Source organism: Scardinius erythrophthalmus, assembly GCF_964197995.2.
Source record: "Scardinius erythrophthalmus genome assembly, chromosome: 20".
In the NCBI taxonomy this organism is placed as follows: domain Eukaryota; kingdom Metazoa; phylum Chordata; class Actinopteri; order Cypriniformes; family Leuciscidae; genus Scardinius; species Scardinius erythrophthalmus.
Window position 1 is genome coordinate 23549166 of NC_138240.1, and position 14413 is coordinate 23563578.

Genomic DNA, 14413 nt, shown 5'->3' on the forward strand with positions numbered 1-14413 from the left:
CTGGAGGCTTGGCGGCAGGGGTCACTGGAGGCTTGGACAGTTCAGCAGCAGTCGTCACTGCTTGGGCAGGCTTGGGCAGTTCGGTGGCAGGCTTCACTGGTGGCTTGGGCAGTTCCGTGGCAGGCTTCACTAGAGGCTTGGGCAGTTCGGAGGTAGGCTTCACTGGAGGCTCGGGCAGTTCGGTGGCAGGCTTCACTGGAGGCTCGGGCAGTTCAGCAGCAGTCGTCACAGGAGGCTTGGGCAGTTCGGTGGCAGGCTTCACTGGTGGCTTGGGCAGTTCCATGGCAGGCTTCACTAGAGGCTTGGGCAGTTCGGAGGTAGGCTTCACTGGAGGCTCGGGCAGTTCGGTGGCAGGCTTCACTGGAGGCTCGGGTAGTTCAGCAGCAGGCGTCACTGGAGGCTTGGACAGTTCACCAACAGGTTTCAATGGAGGCTCAGCAGCAGGCTTCACTGGAGGCTTGGGCAGTTCGGTGGCAGGCTTCACTGGAGGCTCGGGCAGTTCAGCAGCAGGCATCACTGGAGGCTTGGGCAATTCGGTGGCAGGCTTCACTGAAGGCTCGGGCAGCTCAGCAGCAGGCGTCACTGGAGGCTTGGACAGTTCACCAACAGGTTTCAATGGGGGCTCAGCAGCAGGCTTCACTGGAGGCTTGGGCAGTTCGGTGCCAGGCTTCACTGGAGGCTCGGGCAGTTCAGCAGCAGGCTTCACTGGTGGCTTGGGCAGTTCGCTGGCAGGCTTCAGTGGAGACTCGGGCAATTTGCCGACAGGCTCCGCTGGAGGCTTGGCGGCAGGGGTCACTGGAGGCTCGGGCAGTTCAGCAGCAGTCGTCACTGGAGGCTTGGGCAGTTCGGTGGCAGGCTTCACTGGTGGCTTGGGCAGTTCCGTGGCAGGCTTCACTAAAGGCTTGGGCAGTTCGGAGGTAGGCTTCACTGGAGGCTCGGGAAGTTCGGTGGCAGGCTTCACTGGAGGCTCGGGCAGTTCAGCAGCAGGCGTCACTGGAGGCTTGGACAGTTCACCAACAGGTTTCAATGGAGGCTCAGCAGCAGGCTTCACTGGTGGTTTGGGCAGTTCGGTGGCAGGCTTCACTGGAGGCTCAGGCAGTTCAGCAGCAGGCGTCAGTGGAGGCTTGGACAGTTCACTAAAAGGTTTCAATGGAGGCTCAGCAGCAGGCTTCACTGGTGGTTTGGGCAGTTCGGTGGCAGGCTTCACTGGAGGCTCAGACAGTTCAGCAGCAGGCATCACTGGTGGCTTGGGCAGTTCGGTGGCAGGCTTCACTGGAGACTCGGGCAGTTCAGCAGCAGGCGTCACTGGAGGCTTGGACAGCTCACCAACAGGTTTCAATGGAGGCTCAGCAGCAGGCTTCACTGGAGGCTCGGGCAGTTCAGCAGCAGGCGTCACTGGAGGCTTGGACAGTTCACCAACAGGTTTCAATGGAGGCTCAGCAGCAGGCATCACTGGAGGCTTGGGCAATTCGGTGGCAGGCTTCACTGAAGGCTCGGGCAGCTCAGCAGCAGGCGTCACTGGAGGCTTGGACAGTTCACCAACAGGTTTCAATGGGGGCTCAGCAGCAGGCTTCACTGGAGGCTTGGGCAGTTCAGCAGCAGGCATCACTGGAGGCTTGGGCAGTTCGGTGGCAGGCTTCACTGGAGGCTCGGGCAGTTCAGCAGCAGGCGTCACTGGAGGCTTGGACAGTTCACCAACAGGTTTCAATGGAGGCTCAGCAGCAGGCTTCACTGGTGGTTTGGGCAGTTCGGTGGCAGGCTTCACTGGAGGCTCAGGCAGTTCAGCAGCAGGCATCACTGGTGGCTTGGGCAGTTCGGTGGCAGGCTTCACTGGAGACTCGGGCAGTTCAGCAGCAGGCGTCACTGGTGGCTTGGGCAGTTCGGTGGCAGGCTTCACTGGAGACTCGGGCAGTTCAGCAGCAGGCGTCACTGGAGGCTTGGACAGCTCACCAACAGGTTTCAATGGAGGCTCAGCAGCAGGCTTCACTGGAGGCTCAGGCAGTTCAGCAGCAGGCATCACTGGAGGCTTGGGCAGTTCGGTGGCAGGCTTCACTGGAGGCTCGGGCAGTTCAGCAGCAGGTGTCACTGGAGGCTTGGACAGTTCACCAACAGGTTTTAATGGGGGCTCAGCCGCAGGCGTCACTGGAGGCTTGGACAGCTCACCAACAGGTTTCAATGGAGGCTCAGCAGCAGGCTTCACTGGAGGCTCGGGCAGTTCAGCAGCAGGCGTCACTGGAGGCTTGGACAGTTCACCAACAGGTTTCAATGGAGGCTCAGCAGCAGGCATCACTGGAGGCTTGGGCAATTCGGTGGCAGGCTTCACTGAAGGCTCGGGCAGCTCAGCAGCAGGCGTCACTGGAGGCTTGGACAGTTCACCAACAGGTTTCAATGGGGGCTCAGCAGCAGGCTTCACTGGAGGCTTGGGCAGTTCAGCAGCAGGCATCACTGGAGGCTTGGGCAGTTCGGTGGCAGGCTTCACTGGAGGCTTGGGCAGTTCAGCAGCAGGCGTCACTGGAGGCTCGGGCAGTTCAGCACCAGGCATCACTGGAGGCTTGGGCAGTTCGGTGGCAGGCTTCACTGGAGGCTCAGGCAGTTTGCCAACCGGCTCCGTTGGAGGCTCGGCGGCAGGGTTCACTGGTGGGTTGGGCAGTTCAGTGCTAGTCTTCACTGGAGGTTCGGGCAGTTCGCCGACAGGTTTCAATGCAGGCTCTGCAGCAGGTTTCACTGGTGGCTTGGGCAATTCGGTGGCAGGCTTCACTGGAGGCTCGGGCAGTTCAGCATCAGGCATCACTGGAGGCTTGGACAGTTCACCAACAGGTTTCAAAGTAGGCTCAGCAGCAGGCTTCACTGCAGGCTCAGGCAGTTCAGCAGCAGGCATCACTGGAGGCTTGGGAAGTTCGGTGGCAGGCTTCACTGAAGGCTTGGGCAGTTCGGTGGTAGGCTTCACTGGAGGCTCGGGCAGTTCAGCAGCAGGCGTCACTGGAGGCTTGGACAGTTCACCAACAGGTTTCAATGGAGGCTCATCAGCAGGCTTCACTGGTGGCTTGGGCAATTCGGTGGCAGGCTTCACTGGTGGCTCGGGCAGTTCAGCAGCAGGCGTCACTGGTGGCTTGGCCAGTTCGGTGGCAGGCTTCACTGGAGGCTCGGGCAGTTCAGCAGCAGGCGTCACTGGAGGCTTGGACAGTTCACCAACAGGTTTCAACTGAGGCTCAGCAGCAGGTTTCACTGGTGGATTGGCCAGTTCGGTGGCAGGCTTCACTGGAGGCTCGGGCAGTTCAGCAGCAGGCGTCACTGGAGGCTTGGACAGTTCACCAACAGGTTTCAATGGAGGCTCAGCAGCAGGTTTCACTGGTGGATTGGCCGGTTCAGCAGCAGGCGTCACTGGAGGCTTGGGCAGTTCACCAACAGGTTTCAATTGAGGCTCAGCAGCAGGCTTCACTGGAGGCTTGGGCAGTTCGGGGGCAGGCTTCACTGGAGGCTCAGGCAGTTCAGCAGCAGGCATCACTGGTGGCTTGGGCAGTTCGGTGGCAGGCGTCACTGGAGGCTCAGGCAGTTTGCCAAACGGCTCCGCTGGAGGCTCGGCGGCAGGGTTCACTGGTGGGTTGGGCAATTTGGTGGTAGGCTTCACTGGAGGCTCGGGCAGTTCAGCAGCAGGCATCACTGGAGGCTCGTGCAGTTTGCCGACAGGCTCAGCGGGAGGCTCGGCGGCAGGGGTCACTGGTGGGTTTGGCAGTTCAGTGCCAGTCTTCACTGGAGGTTCGGGCAGTTCGCTGACAGGTTTCAATGCAGGCTCTGCAGCAGGTTTCACTGGTGTCTTGGGCAATTCGGTGGCAGGCTTCACTGGAGGCTTGGGCAGTTCGGTGGCAGGCTTCACTGGAGGCTCAGGCAGTTCGGTGGCAGGCTTCACTGGAGGCTCAGGCAGTTTGCCGACAGGCTCAGAAGGAGGCTCGGCAGCAGGGGTCACTGGTGGGTTGGGCAGTTCAGTGCCAGTCTTCACTGGAGGTTCGGGCAGTTCGCCGACAGGTTTCAATGCAGGCTCTGCAGCAGGTTTCACTGGTGGCTTGGGCAATTCGGTGGCAGGCTTCACTGGAGGCTCGGGCAGTTCAGCATCAGGCATCACTGGAGGCTTGGACAGTTCACCAACAGGTTTCAAAGTAGGCTCAGCAGCAGGCTTCACTGCAGGCTCAGGCACTTCAGCAGCAGGCATCACTGGAGGCTTGGGCAGTTCGGTGGCAGGCTTCACTGAAGGCTTGGGCAGTTCGGTGGCAGGCTTCACTGGAGGCTTGGGTTGTTCAGCAGCAGGCGTCACTGGAGGCTTGGACAGTTCACCAACAGGTTTCAATGGGGGCTCAGCAGCAGGCTTCACTGGTTGCTCGGGCAGTTCAGCAGCAGGCATCACTGGAGGATTGGGCAGTTCACCAACAGGTTTCAATGGAGGCTCATCAGCAGGCTTCACTGGTGGCTTGGGCAATTCGGTGGCAGGCTTCACTGGTGGCTCGGGCAGTTCAGCAGCAGGCGTCACTGGTGGCTTGGGCAGTTCGGTGGCAGGCCTCACTGGAGGCTCGGGCAGTTCAGCAGCAGGCGTCACTGGGGGCTTGGACAGTTCACCAACAGGTTTCAACGGAGGCTCAGCAGCAGGTTTCACTGGTGGATTGGCCAGTTCGGTGGCAGGCTTCACTGGAGGCTTGGGCAGTTCAGCAGCAGGCGTCACTGGAGGCTTGGGCAGTTCACCAACAGGTTTCAATGGAGGCTCAGCAGCAGGTTTCACTGGTGGATTGGCCAGTTCAGCAGCAGGCGTCACTGGAGGCTTGGGCAGTTCACCAACAGGTTTCAATTGAGGCTCAGCAGCAGGCTTCACTGGAGGCTTGGGCAGTTCGGGGGCAGGCTTCACTGGAGGCTCAGGCAGTTCAGCAGCAGGCATCACTGGTGGCTTGGGCAGTTCGGTGGCAGGCGTCACTGGAGGCTCAGGCAGTTTGCCGACAGGCTCAGAAGGAGGCTCGGCAGCAGGGGTCACTGGTGGGTTGGGCAGTTCAGTGCCAGTCTTCAGTGGAGGTTCGGGCAGTTCGCCGACAGGTTTCAATGCAGGCTCTGCAGCAGGTTTCACTGGTGGCTTGGGCAATTCGGTGGCAGGCTTCACTGGAGGCTCGGGCAGTTCAGCATCAGGCATCACTGGAGGCTTGGACAGTTCACCAACAGGTTTCAAAGTAGGCTCAGCAGCAGGCTTCACTGCAGGCTCAGGCAGTTCAGCAGCAGGCATCACTGGAGGCTTGGGCAGTTCGGTGGCAGGCTTCACTGAAGGCTTGGGCAGTTCGGTGGCAGGCTTCACTGGAGGCTTGGGCAGTTCAGCAGCAGGCGTCACTGGAGGCTTGGACAGTTCACCAACAGGTTTCAATGGGGGCTCAGCAGCAGGCTTCACTGGTTGCTCGGGCAGTTCAGCAGCAGGCATCACTGGAGGATTGGGCAGTTCACCAACAGGTTTCAATGGAGGCTCATCAGCAGGCTTCACTGGTGGCTTGGGCAATTCGGTGGCAGGCTTCACTGGTGGCTCGGGCAGTTCAGCAGCAGGCGTCACTGGTGGCTTGGGCAGTTCGGTGGCAGGCCTCACTGGAGGCTCGGGCAGTTCAGCAGCAGGCGTCACTGGGGGCTTGGACAGTTCACCAACAGGTTTCAACGGAGGCTCAGCAGCAGGTTTCACTGGTGGATTGGCCAGTTCAGTGGCAGGCTTCACTGGAGGCTTGGGCAGTTCAGCAGCAGGCGTCACTGGAGGCTTGGGCAGTTCACCAACAGGATTCAATATAGGCTCAGCAGCAGGCTTCACTGGAGGCTTGGGCAGTTCGGGGGCAGGATTCACTGGAGGCTCAGGCAGTTCAGCAGGAGGCATCACTGGTGGCTTGGGCAGTTCGGTGGCAGGCGTCACTGGAGGCTCGGGCAGTTCAGCAGCAGTCATCACTGGAGGCTCGGGCAGTTTGCCGACAGGCTCAGCGGGAGGCTCGGCGGCAGGGTTCAGTGGTGGGTTGGGTAATTCGGTGGCAGGCTTCACTGGAGGCTCGGGCAGTTCAGCAGCAGATGTCACTGGAGGCTTGGACAGTTCACCAACAGGTTTCAATGGAGGCTCATCAGCAGGCCTTACTGGTGGCTTGTCCAGGTCGGTGGCAGGCTTCACTGGAGGCTCAGGCAGTTTGCCGACAGGCTCAGAAGGAGGCTCGGCAGCAGGGGTCACTGGTGGGTTGGGCAGTTCAGTGCCAGTCTTCACTGGAGGTTCGGGCAGTTCGCCGACAGGTTTCAATGCAGGCTCTGCAGCAGGTTTCACTGGTGGCTTGGGCAATTCGGTGGCAGGCTTCACTGGAGGCTCGGGCAGTTCAGCATCAGGCATCACTGGAGGCTTGGACAGTTCACCAACAGGTTTCAATGTAGGTTCAGCAGCAGGCTTCACTGTTGGCTTGGGCTGTTCAGCGGCAGGGGTCACTGGTGGGTTGGGCAGTTCGGTGGCAGGCTTCACTGGAGGCTCGGGCAGTTTGCCGACAGGCTCCGCTGGAGGCTTGGCGGCAGGGGTCACCGGTGGGTTGGGCAGTTCGGTGGCAGGCTTCACTAGAGGCTCGGGCAGTTCAGCAGCAGATGTCACTGGAGGCTTGGACAGTTCACCAACAGGTTTCAAAGTAGGCTCAGCAGCAGGCTTCACTGCAGGCTCAGGCAGTTCAGCAGCAGGCATCACTGGAGGCTTGGGCAGTTCGGTGGCAGGCTTCACTGAAGGCTTGGGCAGTTCGGTGGCAGGCTTCACTGGAGGCTTGGGCAGTTCAGCAGCAGGCGTCACTGGAGGCTTGGACAGTTCACCAACAGGTTTCAATGGGGGCTCAGCAGCAGGCTTCACTGGTTGCTCGGGCAGTTCAGCAGCAGGCATCACTGGAGTATTGGGCAGTTCACCAACAGGTTTCAATAGAGGCTCATCAGCAGGCTTCACTGGTGGCTTGGGCAATTCGGTGGCAGGCTTCACTGGTGGCTCGGGCAGTTCAGCAGCAGGCGTCACTGGTGGCTTGGGCAGTTCGGTGGCAGGCCTCACTGGAGGCTCGGGCAGTTCAGCAACAGGCGTCACTGGGGGCTTGGACAGTTCACCAACAGGTTTCAACGGAGGCTCAGCAGCAGGTTTCACTGGTGGATTGGCCAGTTCGGTGGCAGGCTTCACTGGAGGCTTGGGCAGTTCAGCAGCAGGCGTCACTGGAGGCTTGGACAGTTCACCAACAGGTTTCAATGGAGGCTCAGCAGCAGGTTTCACTGGTGGATTGGCCAGTTCAGCAGCAGGCGTCACTGGAGGCTTGGGCAGTTCACCAACAGGATTCAATATAGGCTCAGCAGCAGGCTTCACTGGAGGCTTGGGCAGTTCGGGGGCAGGATTCACTGGAGGCTCGGGCAGTTCAGCAGCAGATGTCACTGGAGGCTTGGACAGTTCACCAACAGGTTTCAATGGAGGCTCATCAGCAGGCTTCACTGGTGGCTTGGGCAATTCGGTGGCAGGCTTCACTGGTGGCTCGGGCAGTTCAGCAGCAGGCGTCACTGGTGGCTTGGGCAGTTCGGTGGCAGGCCTCACTGGAGGCTCGGGCAGTTCAGCAGCAGGCGTCACTGGGGGCTTGGACAGTTCACCAACAGGTTTCAACGGAGGCTCAGCAGCAGGTTTCACTGGTGGATTGGCCAGTTCGGTGGCAGGCTTCACTGGAGGCTTGGGCAGTTCAGCAGCAGGCGTCACTGGAGGCTTGGGCAGTTCACCAACAGGATTCAATATAGGCTCAGCAGCAGGCTTCACTGGAGGCTTGGGCAGTTCGGGGGCAGGATTCACTGGAGGCTCAGGCAGTTCAGCAGGAGGCATCACTGGTGGCTTGGGCAGTTCGGTGGCAGGCGTCACTGGAGGCTCGGGCAGTTCAGCAGCAGTCATCACTGGAGGCTCGGGCAGTTTGCCGACAGGCTCAGCGGGAGGCTTGGCGGCAGGGTTCAGTGGTGGGTTGGGCAATTCGGTGGCAGGCTTCACTGGAGGCTCGGGCAGTTCAGCAGCAGATGTCACTGGAGGCTTGGACAGTTCACCAACAGGTTTCAATGGAGGCTCATCAGCAGGCCTTACTGGTGGCTTGTCCAGGTCGGTGGCAGGCTTCACTGGAGGCTCAGGCAGTTTGCCGACAGGCTCAGAAGGAGGCTCGGCAGCAGGGGTCACTGGTGGGTTGGGCAGTTCAGTGCCAGTCTTCACTGGAGGTTCGGGCAGTTCGCCGACAGGTTTCAATGCAGGCTCTGCAGCAGGTTTCACTGGTGGCTTGGGCAATTCGGTGGCAGGCTTCACTGGAGGCTCGGGCAGTTCAGCATCAGGCATCACTGGAGGCTTGGACAGTTCACCAACAGGTTTCAAAGTAGGCTCAGCAGCAGGCTTCACTGCAGGCTCAGGCAGTTCAGCAGCAGGCATCACTGGAGGCTTGGGCAGTTCGGTGGCAGGCTTCACTGAAGGCTTGGGCAGTTCGGTGGCAGGCTTCACTGGAGGCTTGGGCAGTTCAGCAGCAGGCGTCACTGGAGGCTTGGACAGTTCACCAACAGGTTTCAATGGGGGCTCAGCAGCAGGCTTCACTGGTTGCTCGGGCAGTTCAGCAGCAGGCATCACTGGAGTATTGGGCAGTTCACCAACAGGTTTCAATAGAGGCTCATCAGCAGGCTTCACTGGTGGCTTGGGCAATTCGGTGGCAGGCTTCACTGGTGGCTCGGGCAGTTCAGCAGCAGGCGTCACTGGTGGCTTGGGCAGTTCGGTGGCAGGCCTCACTGGAGGCTCGGGCAGTTCAGCAACAGGCGTCACTGGGGGCTTGGACAGTTCACCAACAGGTTTCAACGGAGGCTCAGCAGCAGGTTTCACTGGTGGATTGGCCAGTTCGGTGGCAGGCTTCACTGGAGGCTTGGGCAGTTCAGCAGCAGGCGTCACTGGAGGCTTGGACAGTTCACCAACAGGTTTCAATGGAGGCTCAGCAGCAGGTTTCACTGGTGGATTGGCCAGTTCAGCAGCAGGCGTCACTGGAGGCTTGGGCAGTTCACCAACAGGATTCAATATAGGCTCAGCAGCAGGCTTCACTGGAGGCTTGGGCAGTTCGGGGGCAGGATTCACTGGAGGCTCAGGCAGTTCAGCAGGAGGCATCACTGGTGGCTTGGGCAGTTCGGTGGCAGGCGTCACTGGAGGCTCGGGCAGTTCAGCAGCAGTCATCACTGGAGGCTCGGGCAGTTTGCCGACAGGCTCAGCGGGAGGCTCGGCGGCAGGGTTCAGTGGTGGGTTGGGCAATTCGGTGGCAGGCTTCACTGGAGGCTCGGGCAGTTCAGCAGCAGATGTCACTGGAGGCTTGGACAGTTCACCAACAGGTTTCAATGGAGGCTCATCAGCAGGCCTTACTGGTGGCTTGTCCAGTTCGGTGGCAGGCTTTACTGGAGGCTCAGGCAGTTCAGCAGCAGGTATCACTGGAGGCTCGGGCAGTTTGCCGACAGGCTCAGCGGGAGGCTCGGCAGCAGGGGTCACTGGTGGGTTGGGCAGTCCAGTGCCAGTCTTCACTGGAGGTTCGGGCAGTTCGCCAACAGGCTTCAATGTAGGCTCAGCAGCAGGCGTCACTGGAGGCTTGGACAGTTCACCAACAGGTTTCAATGTAGGTTCAGCAGCAGGCTTCACTGTTGGCTTGGGCTGTTCAGCGGCAGGGGTCACTGGTGGGTTGGGCAGTTCGGTGGCAGGCTTCACTGGAGGCTCGGGCAGTTTGCCGACAGGCTCCGCTGGAGGCTTGGCGGCAGGGTTCAGTGGTGGGTTGGGCAATTCGGTGGCAGGCTTCACTGGAGGCTCGGGCAGTTCAGCAGCAGATGTCACTGGAGGCTTGGACAGTTCACCAACAGGTTTCAATGGAGGCTCATCAGCAGGCCTTACTGGTGGCTTGTCCAGTTCGGTGGCAGGCTTTACTGGAGGCTCAGGCAGTTCAGCAGCAGGTATCACTGGAGGCTCGGGCAGTTTGCCGACAGGCTCAGCGGGAGGCTCGGCAGCAGGGGTCACTGGTGGGTTGGGCAGTCCAGTGCCAGTCTTCACTGGAGGTTCGGGCAGTTCGCCAACAGGCTTCAATGTAGGCTCAGCAGCAGGCGTCACTGGAGGCTTGGACAGTTCACCAACAGGTTTCAATGTAGGTTCAGCAGCAGGCTTCACTGTTGGCTTGGGCTGTTCAGCGGCAGGGGTCACTGGTGGGTTGGGCAGTTCGGTGGCAGGCTTCACTGGAGGCTCGGGCAGTTTGCCGACAGGCTCCGCTGGAGGCTTGGCGGCAGGGGTCACCAGTGGGTTGGGCAGTTCGGTGGCAGGCTTCACTAGAGGCTCGGGCAGTTCAGCAGCAGATGTCACTGGAGGCTTGGACAGTTCACCAACAGGTTTCAATGGAGGCTCATCAGCAGGCCTTACTGGTGGCTTGTCCAGTTCGGTGACAGGCTGTACTGGAGGCTCAGGCAGTTCAGCAACAGGTATCACTGGAGGCTCGGGCAGTTTGCCGACAGGCTCAGCGGGAGGCTCGGCGGCAGGGGTCACTGGTGGGTTGGGCAGTTCAGTGCCAGTCTTCACTGGAGGTTCGGGCAGTTCGCCGACAGGCTTCAATGGAGGCTCAACAGCAGGCTTCACGGGTGGCTTGGGCAGTTCGGTGGCAGGCTTCACTGGAGACTCGGCGCCAGGGGTCACTGGTGGGCAGGGGTGTGAAGTAACGAATTACAAATACTCACGTTACTGTAATTAAGTAGCTTTTTTTTCAGAAATTGTACTTTGAGTAGTTTAAAAGTTGTGTAATTTTACTTTTACATGAGTATATTTTAAGTGATGTATGGGTACTTTTACTCCGCTATTTTCCTTCCGTTTGTGGTCATTACTCGTTACATGCTTGTTTTAATTTTAATTTTATTTTTATCCATCAACGTGATTGGATTGAGTAGTCGGTCTCGTGACTGTCATCAAATCAAATTCTGCATAGAAAACTATATAGCCTACCTGCTGTTACTCGTGGCTGCTGTGGAAGTGCATTCTTCAACTATCAGTTCAATTGATATATCAGCGTCTTTCTCTAATATGACAAGGTACATTTCACATTTCAGCTTACTATGATATTTATATAGGCTGGCCTATCTTCAAGGCCTAACATTTTGTGTGAGGTTTGGGTATTGCGTACTGTGTTGTTCCCCAAGTGACAAGTTCATAATGCGGTAAATTCCCGCTCCCATTTACTTCACATAGAGACATGCGCGATTCAGTATGCAGTGCACCTTATGAACCATGGCGTTAACTTGAACTGCATTTCAGACAGTGCGTGACTACAGCTCATTAAAGGTCCCATGACATGAAATTCACTTTCTGAGGTTTTTTAACATTAATATGAGTTCCCCTAGCCTGTGTCCCCAAGTTTCTAGAAATTTCAATCGGAGTAAATACGCGCTGATCTTGAATCTCCTTCTTATGACGTCATAAGGAGGAAATGTTACCTCCCCTGTCTCTGCTTTGCCCGCCCAGAGAATATTTCTCGCCCATGAGAAAATGAGCTAGGAAGCGATTTTAGTTTGTCCACGAGAGATATGGCTTTTGAGCGAGCGAAGCATAACAATTGCTCAATAATTGGATGTACAAATGAACATCGAAGGGTCAATACAGAGCTGGGCTTGCTGAACGTCTGAAACTAAAGTCTGGATCACTCTCTTTGGCTCAGCTACACACCCAGGACCACTCTCTTTGGCTCAGCTACACAACTCGGACAAGTAAGTCAACTAATGATATATAAGATATATATAACATTAGCTATGCAGTTTATGTGAGTGAATACACACACTGTAACGCGAGTGTTGTACACTTTGTTATTTGGATAACCGTTTTCCTGTTGGTTATTTGGCGCGCATGATATCCGCATTTCAAGATCGCAGAGCTTTATTTAATTGTAATAAGATAAATACAGACGTTACAGATCTCTCATGAAAAGGCAACAGTAGGTTAGCATTAGCTACATGATAATAACTGTAAACCATCCGAATAAAGTACCGTATCCAGACATAATGTTTTAAACTAACCATTCGGAAACGTCCTGCTGGAGCCGCTGAGTTGCAACTTCTTCATCTGTTGCTTCTCCATCCGGATCAGATTCTGGGTCAAACTGAAATGCTTGAAAGTGCATTTGCACAAAAAAAATAAAAATCAAGTTTTTGTGAGGATGCTACTGATAAAACAGCGTCGCTACAGAGACTACAAAGAGACATGCATTTGTTTGTGTGCGTGTTTGTTTATTTTGTAAGTTAAGTTTCCCCGGATATAACTTCCCTATTTATTGCACAATTTTTCTTGCAAGTTATATTATCAGCATTACAATTTGAGTAAATGTAGCCGTGTAAAATATAAGGGATGATGCCACCCTTTTAGACAATGTGCATCTAAATTGTAACATATTTAATGGCATGGAATTACAGTGTAATTAGTGTTAGCTCACTATCTTAGGCTTTTTCAGTGTATTAGGTGAGGTAAACTGATAATATTAGTGATTCTCATTTATCAAAACACTAAAACTGGTACCGGTTTGGAGAGAAATTAGGTATTTTTTAATTTCTCCATTTAACGCATCTCATGGTGTGTGATGCTGAACTATCAAATGAGTTTCTAAAGATTTCTGAATTCTTTGCACAGTTATGGACATTGATATTTTATGTGCAACAATATCAGGCTCAGTGGCCTTACACCTATTTTTTTTTTAAACAATATGATTTAAATGGTGATGAGTGTGCTGATTTGATGCATTTCAAAAAGATGGATGATAGCCATTCTTCAATCTTTCTGACAAAAAAAAAGCTAATGTCAATTACAAGTTGTGCAATGTTTTTTTTTGTTTTTTTTTTTATTAATTGTAGTGCACAGTGTTTATTATAAGGGGGTAGAATCCACAGCTCAGTACTCACTACTCATGGGTACTTTTAAAATAGCTACTTGTTTTACTCTTATTCAAGTAGTTTTTTGGACAAGTACTTTTAACACTACTCACACTACATTTTTTGGAATGTAATGGTACTTTTACTTGAGTATGATTTTTCAGTACTCTTTCCACCACTGCTGGTGGGTTGCTCCAGTCTTCACTGGAGGTTCAGGAAGTTCGCCAACAGGCTTCAATGGAGGCTAGGCAGCAGGAGTCACTGGTGGTTTGAGCAGTTCAGTGGCAGGCTTTATGGGAGGCTCTGCAACAGGCTTCACTGGTGGCTTGGGCAGTTTTCAATGGAGGCTCGGCGGCAGGAATCACTGGTGGCTTGGAAAGTTCAGTGCCAGGATTCAATGCAGGCTTGGACAGTTCACCAACAGATTTCAATGGAGGCTCAGCAGCAGGCTTCACTGGTGGCTTGGGCAGTTCGGTGGCAGGCTTCACTGGAGGCTTGGCGGCAGGGGTCACTGGTGGGTTGGGCAGTTCAGTGCCAGTCTTCACTGGAGATTCAGGCAGTTCGCCGACAGGCTTCAATGGAGGCTCGGCAGCAGGCGTCACTGGTGGCTTGGGCAATTCGGTGGCAGGCTTCAATGGAGGCTTGGACAGTTCACCAACAGGTTTCAATGGAGGCTCAGCAGCAGGCTTCACTGGTGTCTTGGGCAGTTCAGTAGCAGGCTTCAATGGAGGCTCGGCGGCAGGCATCACTGGTGGCTTGGAAAGTTCGGTGCCAGGATTCACTGGAGGCTTGGACAGTTTGGTGGTAGGCTCCACTGGAGGTTCGGGCGGTTCAGCAGTAGGCTTCACTGCACATTTACAGATAGTCAGCTCTAGTCTGTTCTTTTAGCAGCATTCAGTCTCTTGTATACACAGCACAACACACTTAGGTCATGATTGGCAAGTTTTATTTACAGAGTGAATTGTATTTGAAGTAGAGGTCAACCGATTTATCGGTTTTGCTGATATATCGGTACCGATAGTTGATTGGTGGAACTATCGCTATTGGCAAAAATCCACCCCAATAGTTTTTCCGGGTTGCGTCCTTTGCTGGAGTGGCTGAAAAGAGTGCATTGTCATTACACAGCATGAGAGCGCTGAGAAGAGACTGTTGGCATTACACAGTTTTCATTAGGCCTTTAGAGGCCACTCTCACTCTATCACTGGCAGAGTTGTTTACGTTGACACGTGAGGCTGCACGCAGCACAAAGTGCGCCGACACTCCAGATGCGCATTTTAAAGCACTGACAGCAAAACGTTTTACGGAACACTACAGTCCATGTTGCCATTTCATTATAAAGTAATTAATTTGTTAACTAGATGCTGCATTAGCAGAGAAAGAACAGAAGTATGTTGCCGTCGAGGCTGAGAGGACAAACATTAGTAGTGCTACCTCAAGCAGTTAAAACAATGACAAAAACACACGCAAACCTTACCCAAATGTTTTATGTTGCAAT

General features: G+C 55.4%; 1 protein-coding gene across 1 annotated transcript in view; it reads left to right on the top strand.

The window, feature by feature from the left end:
- Positions 1-14413, top strand: part of LOC308680196 (transmembrane protein 132C) — a gene marked incomplete at its 3' end in the record, with an annotated part of 322165 nt that overhangs the window by 124373 nt on the left and 183379 nt on the right. The window lies entirely within an intron of this gene.